The sequence below is a fragment of the Harpia harpyja genome, chromosome 7 (assembly GCF_026419915.1).
Source record: "Harpia harpyja isolate bHarHar1 chromosome 7, bHarHar1 primary haplotype, whole genome shotgun sequence".
NCBI classification, from domain to species: Eukaryota; Metazoa; Chordata; class Aves; order Accipitriformes; family Accipitridae; genus Harpia; species Harpia harpyja.
In genome coordinates, this window is record NC_068946.1 from 24,101,669 (window position 1) to 24,113,430 (window position 11,762).

Sequence of the window (11,762 nt, forward strand, 5' to 3'; positions counted from 1 at the left end):
ATAACACTGACTGAGAGCACCTTGTGAGACAAAACTAACAAAACAGATAAGAATTAGGCTATCCTCAATTTTATTCTTCAGGTTTTCCCATAGCTCATGTGGACACAGGTTATCTGTTTTCAGCGGTGCGGACACACACAATGGCGTGACATTATTTGTCACAACAGATGCTATTTTGTGCAATAATGGTGAAGAGGGGAGGAAAAACTAACGCAGCAAATATTTCTGAGCCCTGCTGACCGCAGTCAGGAAACTGGATCTGCCCTAATGGGGGTCAGCTGGAAAGGCAGCAATGGTAGGAAGACCCAAAAAGGGAGAGAAGGGGAAATGAAGCCCAGAGTACCCCGCTACTATCCTAATCTCTGTTTGGCTATCCTTGAGCCATATATTTTTTCTGGTTACATCTACCGAACAAACATGCCTCCCAAACGCACCGTAGCCAAGTTGTTCCCAGGCTGCAGTAGCACCAGCAGCTCATGGGGCAGCGGTGCAGGGCTCCTGCCACGGTGAGCAAGGGGAAAGCACCGAACGTGCTTCAGATCTTCTGCAGAGCAGGAAAGAAATTCACCCCCTGCTTCAGCTCGAGACAACTCTTTGCAAGTTCGCTGCCCAGAAAAGCAATTAACATATATCTGCCCAAAAAGTCAGAAGAAATAAAACGTTAAGAATTAAACGTTAAAAAAAAGTTAAAAAAAAAATTAAAAAAAATTAAAGAATTTTAATTCTGCTAGTAAATACGGGAACTTGGGGAGACAACTAGCATTTAGAAGTATTTAACAACCCACCACTATTTGTGCTTTTCTAAATTACTTGGATATCACATGTGTGGCTAGCGTAAGAGAACTGAACAAAACCAGAAATAATGTTTTTCTTCATAATTCTGGATACATTTACAATTGAAATATAGACTTATTTGACAAAACTGAGCTAAAACCATTCACATGTTTGTAATGAATTTCAGTTAGAAATGCAGGAATCTTATATCATCTTACAGCCAGGGTATAAAATCTTAGGAAGAAGAGAACATTTAAGCTAGATTTATCCCCTGTGGAGGACTTTGTACAGAAATTAGAAGATGATCAGATCTCTGAATGGTAATTTAACAGCTAATTTAAAAGCCTCGCTTGCTTAAATTATCAAGAAACCACAAGATACACAGTTATATATATTATACAATGCATATTATAACATAGGCATATGCTAGTGAAGAAAGGACTCCAAAAACACAGTTTGAGTTTCATATTAATTCAAATATATAAGATTACCTAAAATGTCAGGCGCATTTAATCATTTTTAAAGCACAAACTAGCACAAAAGCAACCTATTGTTCTGGCTTTAGGCAGATTCTACCTAATCCCAGTATACCACTCTGGGAAGTAATTCCTCATTCAACATCCTGTCTATTAAATTCACCTGCAAATAAATGAGTGTTGCACTGCAGCCAGAGACTTGGAAAATTTATCCAATTTGGGACTGAAATTTCTCTGCCTTCGCTTCCCTCTCTTTAATATTGAGGGCTGTGGCTTTAATACCTCTGCTAATCTCAAATGCAGCATGAACTGAGCCCTGATCACTCAAGCAGGCAAGTGTCAAGCCACCTGTAGGTCTGCACTAACACTGGTGTCTCACATTCAAGCTCGAACTGCCTCTTATCTTTTTTGTCTCTGCTATTACCTTTAGAAAATTTTTATATACTTCCTTTTATAATAATGTTCCTCATGCAGAGAGGTCAAGGAAAATCAGAACTATTAAACTGATTGCACCAAGCACAATAGAATTAAGTAGCACCCCATCTAAATCTTGCAGGAAGAATACATTTTCAGGTGCTCTCTGCTACATTAAAAAGTAATTTTCTATTATTTATTAAATAATCACTGGCCATTTTTACACCATCTCCTCTTTGCTTAAAGATGCAGTTGTGAAATTGGGAGGTGGTTTTGATTGCACAGCTGCACAGGGAGAATGGATTCTGTTAATGGGTGATGATGCACAGCTGCACTTTGTCTTCTGGTTGGATGGACGAGCTCTAAAGGGATTTATCACTTCAGTGAAATTCTCACAGTGAACCTTAAAGTCCTGTGGCAGTCTCTCTCCCAACAACTCTCCCTTTCATTTGGGCAGCTATGAAAGAAGATATATTTTCTTTTCCCGCTTAGAAAAAGATAGAGGGGAAAAGAAAGAAACAAAAAAACCAATAAGGAGTGAGCTTCATTTCTTTTCCAACTAAATAAGCCTAAAACACACATAGATTTCCCCACAGGGAAAGCTTCTGACTGATATGTTGAGTCAAGACAGCATCAAACTCTTCCAGCTGTCACAGCACTGCAAAAGTACAGGTTCATCTGCCAAAAGCCAGGAGGTTATTCTGTGACTGTTTCCAAACAAGTATGCCAGGAATGGTTTGCTGATTAATTCAGTCCAGGGGCTTCCAAGACGATTTCACTGAAAATGACTGACTGACTTTTGTACACTGACCCTCTGCTTCCATGGTCTGGGGACAAATATTGCAGAAACACCTCGGAGCTGCCCCTCTGTCAGGGACACATGGACATTCGTGAGATTGGCTGGGACTTCTTCCCTGTAGGCAGAAGTCCTGGGCTAGTGGCCAGGGAGCATGGACCAGTCTCCTCCATGAAGGGGGAAAAGCACATGCAGCAGGAGCCACTGCAGGTCCTGCACAGGCAGGACCATGCATGCTCATCTTTCAGGATGGCGTAACATAGTAATGTGCTTAAAAGAGAAAAGAGCTATGCCTTTCCACTGAAGTGAAAGAAGGGCTCCTGAAGATAGCCAGGCATTTGGAGTCAGCTCTGAGGTGTAGAGAACAGCCATTTCTTGCCTTGATGGCTTCAGAAAGTCTATTCCTTTCAGTATTGTTGCAACTGTCCTTATCAAAAAGGACCACCACCTAAGGCAGATGTGTGACTACTTACATGAATCTTGTTATTCTATTCAGTAAGAGTCTCTATTTTAAGAAAACAGTCTCTTCTGTATCTTTCTCCTGTAAACTAAAAATATTTGGGATCAGAACAACTCTCAGAATCAGACTCGACTTCTAGACTAAACTGCTGAAACAATTACTAATCCTGCCAGGTTTTGACTGAAAGTTAGCATTTTACTTAAACAAGGAAAAGGTGTGGAGGTTTTATTTTCTTCCAGAAAGTAAAAAAAGCTTTTAATCCAAAAAGGTAAACCAGAGTTTTTGTGAACACCAAACCAGCAATTTGACAAAAGAAAAAAAGAACCAAAATAATTCCCTTGAGGAAAACATCTAAATTTCATGAAGTTCTATAAGTTAAAAATGGCATTCAAAGACCATGCAGTAACTATCTGATTGTGGTGGCCTGTCAATAAGAAACAAAGAAAAATAATAAATGTCTATTTTCTTATATAAAACATATCTCTCACCAATTTAAGGGGTAATTTCTCAACTGCAGCTGAAATCTAAAATTATCAGTTTGATCAATGGTCTAGGTAGATGAAAAATCTGGTCAACCTATTAAATAAGAAAGTTAATAAGAAGAGAGAACCATCTCACAGTTCATGAAATAGTACAGCGAAGTATAATTTTTCAAGTCCTAGTAATTATGTTGGCTATCACACCATTACTGATATAATGTGAAGCTAATAAGCCAAGTAATTAGAATGCACTAGGTCAGAGTTTTCACCTTAATATGTGAAGGGTAAATGAGAATGAGGCATTATAATATTTAGCATATGGCTAAAACAGTACAAAAGCAATAGAAATGAAAGGTTACTTTTTAGAGGGAAAATGTTCATCGAGTTGAAAGTTGTTTGTATTGACTTACATGCTGGGCCTAATGAAGGTCATTATGGGGATTTAATTGTGTTACAGATGCACCAGAGAGGTCTGACTAGCTGAGTTTCTCCTCTGTGAATGACTTGCTGCGTTCTGCTGCTATTGCCCAACTTCTCACAGGCTGAATTGCCTTTCTCACTTACAAGCCACTTACAAATTGAATGCAGCCCTACAAAAGATTGCCTAACACAAAAGAGCCAAATTAGTCCATAACTCAGAAAAAGAAGTGTGATATTCCTGAAAAGTAGGGGGGGAATACTTCCCTTCCTGATGTTTCAGTTCACTACATTGCCAGACCTAATTCTGTTATTTGATGTTCACACTAATGTCAGACTATTCAGCTATTTCTGAAAGAAAGCTGAGTACAGACCTCAGAGGCCATAAGTTTACCAGAAAACAGTTAGATGCACTCCCCAGCACCAAGGTTATTCACTCTCAGCTGTTTACAGGCACAAACTAGCAGCGTAGTTTCTCCTCAGCCACAAATGTAGCAAACAGTGGACATAGAGTTTCAAAAGACGCTTCGCTTTCAGTCCTTGAGGAGACAGAATGACAAATTCCAAATGAAAATGTAAAATGTAGAGATTAAAAAAAGAGGTTATGAAAAGAACAAGCTGGGAAGTGGTCTCAATTTTGCAGCAATAAGTCACGTAAGATACTTTTTACAGTGAGGCAGCTTAAAGAGAAAATTAAGCTGTTTACTGCATTTGTTATGCGGCACGATGATGTCTCACGTTTGACTGTGACGCCTTGGGCTGCCAAGTGTGATGAAATAGAAAGTGCCATGTGAAAGAGAGTTGAAACCTTTGCTTGACTCTGCTTTGCAGTGAAGCCTCTCTTTTTGATCCTCGTTTGTCAGTATCAAAGAAAAATGGAGATCACTAAATCGGTCTGCAGCAAATGAGTGGAGAAATGCACAGAGTGAATGAAAGAAATCAATGGGAGAAGTCATTTGAATTCTTCTGGCAAAGCCGCATGAAAAAAAGACTGCCTTCCAGAAGGTTTTGAATTAAAAAGGTGCCTTTGAGGTTTCAGACTCTCTTCAGCCTGCATGTTGTAGGAGATACGAAACGCTAAAAACATTAAGAGCTCTGAGGAATGCACGTTCCTACGCTTCATTGTGCAGCCTTGCTTTGAAGGGTGGGTATGTAAAGTCCTGAAAAATCACTTCAGAAACTGACAGGGAAAATACCTCTGATGGGACAGAGCTTACAGCACACTTGATCAATGCTGAAAACGTAGGTGTTGTTACATGTGCACGGTAAGGGTCTCTATCTGACGACCTGATCCCGATGAGAATGGGAGTGAAAGTCTGCCTTCATCCAGTACCCACATTACAGAGGATGGTGCCTGAATGTCCATTTAGTGAATGGGCTTATCCTTTGCAAGGAAATAATTTTAACAAATGTCCTTCAAGTACGGTCATAAAAGAAACCACGTTTTAGATGGAAATTGGAGCATGACCAGCAAACAAATAATAATAAAATAGTCAAATTAACCGCTCCAGCTTCTCTAAGGAACAGGTACAAAATGTAACTCTAAGGTGGACATTTATGTTGTGTATCAAACATAATGTAAATATGGACTGTTCTAACCTTAACAAGTTTCATAGACTGAAATTCTCTTATTCAGATTTAAGCTAAATCAGCCACGTTAAGTAGAAAACCATGGATGGAAATAGAGACTAGGTCCTTGACATCAACCTCGTTCATACTGCTTTCACATAGCTATTATGTAGAGAGCATTTAGGGAATAGGGCCTGACCTGAGTTCCACAGCCTCTATTGCATGGAATTTCTGGAAGCAGGAGTGGGTGTTAGAGGATGTGAAAACCCACAGTTTTCCAAACCTCAAAGGAAGAAGTTTTAAAGAAAAGAAACAATCTTCTCATGGCAGCAGCACTACCATCCTTGACACTTTTTTGCTCACAGTCTGCCCGAAGGAAGAGGTTTGCTGAGCAGCACAAGCAGCAGATAAGGAATGAGGACAGCGAAGGGTAACCCCCACCTGACTCCTAACCCAAGATCTGGAAGTTGGACAACAGTGGCAGAGCAGTGGGTCTTGCAGCAAGGTCTGTGCCTCACAAGTGCTCTGCAAGGAGAGCATGCCATGGTCGCAGACAGACTCCTTAGTGACCTTCTTCAGGAGTCACTCGTTCCTTCTTTGCCTCCAGTCAAGAACTGACGTGTGGGAAGCTGCTCACCAAAGCAGGTCTTCTTGGCACCAGCAGTTTTTGCTTCTACTTGTTTAGATCTTGCTAAATAAAATGTCAATGAAGTGAATATAAATGAGCATTAAAATAACTTATCATTGCCAGACTATACTCTCAAATTATACTTCCTCAATAATTGCTTGACTGATGCATCTAAGCATATATCTTTCATATCCATACTAATTAATGAGTTGGCACCTCAAGAGATTCAAAATATGCCTTTTCCTTCCCTTGAAATGATGTGTAAGACTCCAGAGTATTTCCATGTAAAATTCCATCTAATATTTATATTTCATTGAAATATACTTTTTTACTTTGGTAGTTATCCTTTAACTCCCACAGGTCTTAACTATGTTCACAAAAGGACATTAATAATTCATTACATCATTTATGTAGTTAATGTCACTACTGTTTTTTTCTGTTGCATGCACTGTCCACGAACCAAGCGTGGACTTCTCAGGTGCATTTCTTCCCAAATACAAGCTTTGCATCTCTTCAATGAGCAGTGCTTAACCTGCAAGAAAGAGGCTAAGCGACATTGAGGGAGGAGTTGTTGCACTTTTTTTGCTAATCGTTTCAGGAGATAACAGAGACACTTGGGCTTTTGAAGGCTGGAGATCAACAAGCTTCTGTCTTCCTATTGCCTCTCTAAAGAACTTTCTGATAAGATGCTCAGACATCCATTTTCTATTTTTTTTCACTCAATGAGATACTTCAAGCCAATAAAGGACTGAAAAGCTCTCAGATTTCATCTATTCATCCACTCCTTTCCCCCCCGCCCCGCCACCCCATGCCCCATGTATATCAGAAGGAAGAAAAGTGACGCAGAATATGATACTGAAGCTGTTTTAAACCTTGCCCTTCTAATCCAGAGTAAAGTTAATTTTCATCAAATTACAAGTCTCTGTCGCAGATGCAGGTGTGAATGTCACCAGAAGACATGCATTGTCAGTTTTTATTTCATCATGCACTGAAATCAGGAGGCAATTATTCATGTTTAATATCTCAACTTTAAATAGCTTTAAAGATGTTGAAATAGGTGCCCACTTAAATAAAAAAGTGGAAATAAAGTTTAAAATTCTGGTAGGTTTCAGAGGATAGGACGAGGGGAAATATCACTTTAATAAAGACCTGCCATAAAATGGAAAAGTAATTTTTTGTTTTAAATCTATTCAGGTTTTCAGCAGAGCTCACCTCTGCTTGGTTCTTTCATAGAATTATGATCAGTGCCTAAACCACAGAGAAGATTGCTGCCTAAATCATGGAGATGTATGTTGTCTTAAAACAATAAATGATCGTCAGTGCCCAATTTTATTTTAATTTTCAAGAAGGAGATAGGCAATGAATGACTGTAAAAAGCAAAAGGAATAAGTAGATCTCCTTTATTTATTTTACAGTGTGCAAAGAAACATAGAAATAGTTTTTAAAAATTTGAAAATTGCAAGTCTCCAATGGAAAAAAATCAGATCTACTAATATTGCTTTGGGGGTATTCTGTTTGTTTGTTTGTTTGTTTAAGTGAGTCTAACAGGTTTCTATTCTGATTGAATGTAGCAGGGTTGGAGCTCTAGAGGAGCAGAAGCTCACTGCCCTGCAGTTGAAGGCTGATGCTCCTCTGAACCCCCCGAGACTGCCGAAGCAGAGCAGAAATCTCCTAGGACAAGCATTCCTGTAGGCGTTTAAGTTTCTTTTTCAAGTCCTAAAGAAAACAGAGAAGAACAGAAGCTGCAGCAAAATGAAGAGCTGTCTAAAGCATTAGCAGTATTGTTTCCATGATGTTGTGATCTAGTTCCAATCAGTGTGCATTTGTCATCAGGAGCAGGGACTCTGCTACCCCTTATGGTGCTGCCACTTTTGCTCTGGGACCTGGATCAACAGCGAGGGTACAAAACAGGTCAGGATGGAGCTGGCTCTTCCTGGTTCTGGAAATCACTGAAGTAAATGTTCCTGCACTAAGAAAAAGTGTCAAAATCTTCTGGAGTCAATGGATAAAAGTCTTATTACTGCCACTAATTTTTATTTAAAATTTTATTACCACAGCTCAGATGAAAGCTAGAAGTTTGACATATGCAGGCCGTAAACCCCTGACGGCTGATCATCATCCAAGCCTAAACCATGACTTTCAAAATGAAAGGTGGGGAGAGGCTTACAAAACTTGACCTGTCTTAAGCACATCAGCATGTGGCACCAGATCCAGATTAATAAATACTCTTTACTGCAAACACATGCAAAGGGGCTGTTCAAGTATAAGAAGTTGCCATATGGCATAGCCAGTACACCTGTGGTGTTGCAAGGAATGATGGATCGTGTGCTCTAGCAGTTAAATGGTGTCATCTGTTATTTGGATGAGAGTGGGAGAGACCAAAATATAAGCTAGGTAACATATCACCTCAAAAGGTTTTAAATAATACACCAAGATTTGGAAAAAACAGCCGACAAGCTCATCCCTCGCTGTGATGCTGCAGAGCTGCGTGGTCTGTTCAGGGCATGGAGCGGTGCGGTGTGGCAGCCTCTGAAACCACGGGGGATAAATGCTGCACGGAGTGGAGCGGCCCCCTCAACGAGAGGAGGGAGCTCCTGCAGCCATGTCCCTCCCAGGACAGGGGTGGGCTGGCAGGAATAGATGGCGCTAACATGTATGGTGCGGATGAAGGAGTGGCCATTTCCATCCTGGTGAAAGGATATCTGGAAATAGCCTGGAATACTTCAGGGCTGAGGTCAGTTTTGGCAATGCCATATTACCATAGGGGATTCCAAATTTCTCGCCGCAGAGAGCTGAAGGACAGAGAGGACTGTAACATCAATTTAGATTGACCAAGGAAACAGGTCATCGAATGCCAATGGTCTTTGTTTCACAGAGCACTTTACAGGCAGACCTCTGTAACTGCTGACAAGCACCCTTTCAGCAGGAGAGGGGGGACCTGTCACTCTGCACATATGCAGAGGGAAGATTTATTTCCGCCACATTTTCAAAGTAGCTGAGAAACGAGATCTCAGAGAGCAGATGCAGCATTAGGCATTCGGCATGGGATAGCGGATGTGTTGGGACAGTTCACTGGCCATGGTCACAAGCTGGCTGCTGATCACAGGCCAGTGAATGAACAGCTTAAGGGGTGGGCAAGAGGCAGCTTTTGTGGTCCCTTGTCTTTAGCAGTCTGGCATTCGTACCCACGGCAGCTAAAGGCAAACAGAGAGTATGATGCGCCACGTCATGCCCCTTGCCGTAGTTGTGGCCTTCACTAGCCTTGCAATCTACGCTGCGCTGATCTTCAGCCCTGGGTGTTGGGCTAGTACCTTAGCTGGAAGATGCGTCTTGGAGTGTGTGTGCCAAATAATCCTGCTGCTGAGATTACTGAGGCGCTACGAACAATTTCTGCTGGCGAGCAGTTCTTTGGGGGAGGAGTTCCTGGGAGCAGTCTTTGCTTGCCTGGGAAACTGCTCGCCAAAATAAAATTGCTGGGGTTAGCTGTGAGACATCAAAATGAGTGAGTCAATTGCTGTGCATCAACAGATAAATGGGCATTACTTTAAAAAAAAAAGGAGGAACCTACACTACTGACTGCATTTCAATAGTTCACTACTGTCTTTTTGGTTTAGACCACACAAGCTACGTGAAATGCTCCAGTACCATGTGTTCAAATATCGTTCCCTGATCAAAGCACTGATTTTTGGCAATTTTATCCTTGCAGAATGCTCTTTCCTGAATAAGCTGGTTTGTAGCATGAGTGAGAGTGAGTAGCAGAATCTGTCTCTCTGTTCAATTTCCCTTGACCAGAATACACAAGAGAAACAAATGGAAAACAACATACAGCGAAAGACCTATGAAAATAGATCCTACTTAGTATGGGGAGCATTCACGTGAAATTACAGAGAAGGAGAAACTGAACTAGCAGTATTGTCAGGTAGAATGGTTCCATAATTGAAGAAAAATGTGAGTGAAATAAGTACAAAGTAAAGGTTCAGCAAATAGAAAAAAACAGGCAACAATATCATAGGTGGCTGACAGCAAGCCGAGCCTCACCACTTACAGTAATCCAAGAAGAGAGGGCATTTCCTGCACGTCAGGACATATTTCCTGGTGTGGGATCCATTCAGCTGAGGGTTTATCGATAGCTGCCAAAGTACGGGACAAAATAAACGGGTTTGAGGAAAGGGTTTCCAGGTGACATCGTACCTATGCAAAGAGGCAGGCAAAGTCCTAAGAAATCAAACACAGCCACATTCAGGCAGGGCAGCAAGCACAGGTTTCTGGGGCAGCAAGGATCTGCTGACACACAAATGCACTAAGCAGCAGCAGCAAACATTTATGAATCAGAAAAAAAGGTCCAGGAGACCCACTTACTGGAAGCAGCAATTTCTTTGGAAACGGATACGGATATGCAAACACAAAAACCCTAGAGACATGTTTGAACTCATTGGGATGCATTAATCAATAGCGTAGGAAGCTGGGAAGGCTTTGAGGGGTCAACTGGATTTCCCAGCTCCTGTTTGATACATTGCCAGAGGAGTAAGTCAACAGAGATGAGGCTTTTTGACAGGTTATCTGTATCACCTATGCGCCGCTGCCTGACCTCTGCCTCTGTGCAGAGACAACCTGCCTGGCAGAGGCTGGATGGTTGGAAGGTTTGTAGAGGTAGATGGGATGACATCTAACTGCAGCTATGGCAGAGGCAATACACATGTGCACAGCATGTTTGCATGTGTGGCTACACTGGAATTCCCAGACATCAGAGCTACCTTGAGAGGTTAAGCCTTTAGCAGGAATAAATGGATGCTAGCAAGAACATGAGCGATTAAAGACTTCACCCCAGTTCTCCGGCTTCACATCTCTGACTTACATTTGTCTCCTTTTGACATGCTTTTAAGGCTCCTGCTCAGTGGAGATTGCCGACTTTGGGCTATTAGTCACAGCCATTAGAGGTTAGATTTGTCCTCCAGTCATTAATAAGAGCAAACACCTCCTTTTAGTTGAAAAAGACACGGTCAACTAATCAGTTTGCAGGCAAACAGCGAGGAAAGGGCTGGCACAAGTCAGTCTGAGGGCTGTAATTGCCTGACATTTTGTTTGTGTTTCCTCCTCCCCTCCTTTTCCAGATTTTCTTCTTTCCTTTTGTGTTGTGGGAGGCCCAGAAATACAGCACGGGAAACTGAGCAACCACCGGTTTTCATGGCAAAGCTACTCAAGAGAAGTGCGGTCACATCACAAAGGGAAAAGTAGGGCATGCTCCCCTTCATCTTTTATAGTTATAAGCTGAATTATGAATAAGAATGGTGAGTAAAACAACTGTGATTTTTAAATCAATCCTAACAGTAATAGGATTTCTTTTACTCCTTTCATGTGGTTGAGTTTTTATTCTGATAACCTTATAAGCACGGGACTATAAGCTTGCTCCTGGTTCTCACTTGCTCTGCAGAGGGAGGAGGGGTGAGGAGGGGAGCGGGCTGGAGCAGGGCCCTGCACTTGTCTTTGAAAACATCCTTTCATGTCACAGCAGCTCTTTCAAGCATCCAAAAGATGTCCTGTGCAAAGTCAGGATGCAATTAAAACCCTGTGAAGCTCTTTTGTGAAATCTTACCCATCTCAGATTAGACAGTAGCTAAAATGTTCACCTGGGAGATTCACATTTAAGTTTCCTTTTACAAGCAAAATGGAGACTTGAATAGAGTGGGGAGGATTCCCACGTGCCCTGCGAACATCTGAACCACCAATTATCCTCTCTTTTTCCTGATCA